The 2204-nt window shown below is 49.1% G+C and overlaps 1 non-coding gene across 1 annotated transcript; it reads right to left on the bottom strand.

Annotated features, from left to right (window-relative positions):
- Window positions 1-1733: 1733 nt before the first annotated feature.
- On the bottom strand, window positions 1734-1806 carry Trnar-ucu (transfer RNA arginine (anticodon UCU)). The gene has a single exon. It is a non-coding gene; the product is annotated as a tRNA-Arg (tRNA).
- Between the last annotated feature and the right edge of the window lie 398 nt (window positions 1807-2204).

Genomic DNA, 2204 nt, shown 5'->3' with positions numbered 1-2204 from the left:
TGTGTGTGTGTGTGTGTGTGTGTGTGTGTGTGTGTGTCAATTCATCACTCATCTATGGCAGCATGACTATTTATTGTTACTCCTCCTCCTCCTCCTCCTCCTCCTCCTCCTCCTCCTCCTTTAAGGGCACAAATTCATGAGATTTCTGTAGATGACGTAACGCGCCACCTGACCTTGCATGACCTTTAAACCCCCCGTCTCTCTCTCTCTCTCTCTCTCTCTCTCTCTCTCTCTCTCTCTCTCTCTCTCTCTCTCTCTCTCTCTCTCTCTCTCTCTCTCTCTCTCTCTCTCTCTCTCTCTCTCTCTCTCTCTCTCTCTCTCTCTCTCTCTCTCTCTCTCTCTCTCTCTCTCTCTCTCTCTCTCAATTCTCAATTAGGAAAACACAACCAAGTCATCATCTCCTCCTCTCTTCCTCCACTCCACCCTCCTCCTCTTCCTCCTCCTCTTCTTCTTTGCCTTTTTTCCCCTCCTTCCCCAAAGTAAGCCTCCTGCTCCTGTCCCCTTCCCTTCCCTCCCCTTCCCTTCCCTTCTCTTCTCCTCTTATCTCCCCCCCTCTCCCCCCCACAAGTTTCAGGCCACAGCAGTTCACACCCCTGCCTTCTGAACGGCATCTGACAGCACCGTAGTGTTTATTCTCTCTCTCTCTCTCCCTAAGTCCTAGACGCGAGGGAGGCGAGGCAGCGGCGGGAGAGAGCGAGAGAGCTGTGAGATGAAGGAGGAGGGAGAAAAAAAAAAGATAAGACGGAGAGGAGAGCGAGGAGAGAAATGCGAAGGAGGAAAAGAAAATGAGAAAAAAAATGTCAAGGAGAGGACAGGGTAGAGAAGAAGGGGAAGAAATGGAAAAGAGGAGGATAGATGAGAGAGAGAGAGAGAGAGAGAGAGAGAGAGAGAGAGAGAGAGAGAGAGAGAGAGAGAGAGAGAGAGAGATGGGAGGATGGAGAGGGAATGGAGAAGGAAAAAGAGAGGTTTTGGAGAAGGAGATGGCGGAAAGAGATGTGGAGAAAAAAAGATGAGGAGGAGGAGGAGGAGGATAAATGAGGGTTGGAGGAAAAGAAAAAAGAAAATAGGTGAAAAATAAGTGGTGAAAAACAAATGTGTGGTTAGGGAGAGAAAAAAAGAGGAAAAGAGAAAAGAACAGATATTAGGGAGAGAGGGAAGGAAAAATAGAGGATAGATGAGAGGAAAGGGAGGAGAGATGATAGAGGAGGAGGAAGGGAAGACCTGGAGGAGGAGGAAGAGGAGGAGGAGGAGGAGGAGGAGAAGGACTGGTCTAGGGTGGGCATTGACTGGTCCTGCTTGAGTTGTTGCTCCTCGCGGTCCTTCCTTGCCTCCACGGTGAAGGTCCGGGAGAGAGAGAGGGAGAGAGAGAGAGAGAGAGAGAGAGAGTCTCTGTGTGTGTGCGTGTGTGTGTGTTCCGCGCTGTTTCAAGTCCTTAGTGGAATTTAAGGTGTGTTCTTGTGAAGTGTTATGTATATTACGAAGAACACGTGAGGGAGACACCTGTGATACCTGCAGGTGTGTGACAAACATATCTGCTAAATTGCTGTGCTAGATGTTAAAAACTTGCCTTTCTTTTTCTATCCTCGAGTGTTTCCCTAGCGGGGTGCAGCGGGTACTATTTCTGGTCGCTCGTAACACCAGGCGATCACACTGAAATCCACTCCCGCATCACACGCCTCCCACACATACACACACACGCACACTTATGCATTAAACCACGCCGCAAAAACATTCATCCCCAGCGGGATTCGAACCCGCGGCCTCTGGATTAGAAGTCCAGCGCGCTATCCACTGCGCCATGGGGACCAATAAATGCCATAGTTTGCAAGACTTTGTTCATCTGGTTGCGTGTTTATTTACATCGGCAAGGTTGTAAGGATGCAATCGTGCTCAGGAGCGGCCTGGCGTGGACCAGCTGGCCCATTGCAGTCTGCTTATTTTCTTATGTTATTATGCAATTATGTTTAGTTTATTCCCGCAGGTGCTTCCCTCATTACAGCGCAGTGAGGTGCTCTTGATGCCCCGGGTTTTGCCTCGGGTGGAATTGAGGCTTCACAAAACAAAGCGAAGGAAAAGTCAGTAAACTCACTTTGAACTTTAGTCATAAAAGTATGTGATCCACTTTTGTCGTCACTTTTCCCGGCATGTCAATGAGGCACTCAGTGCGCTCACGTGATGCGGGGCTTTGCTGAAAGAAAAACGTC

The sequence above is a fragment of the Scylla paramamosain genome, chromosome 10 (assembly GCF_035594125.1).
Source record: "Scylla paramamosain isolate STU-SP2022 chromosome 10, ASM3559412v1, whole genome shotgun sequence".
In the NCBI taxonomy this organism is placed as follows: Eukaryota; Metazoa; Arthropoda; class Malacostraca; order Decapoda; family Portunidae; genus Scylla; species Scylla paramamosain.
This window is presented reverse-complemented; position numbering and strand designations above follow the sequence as displayed.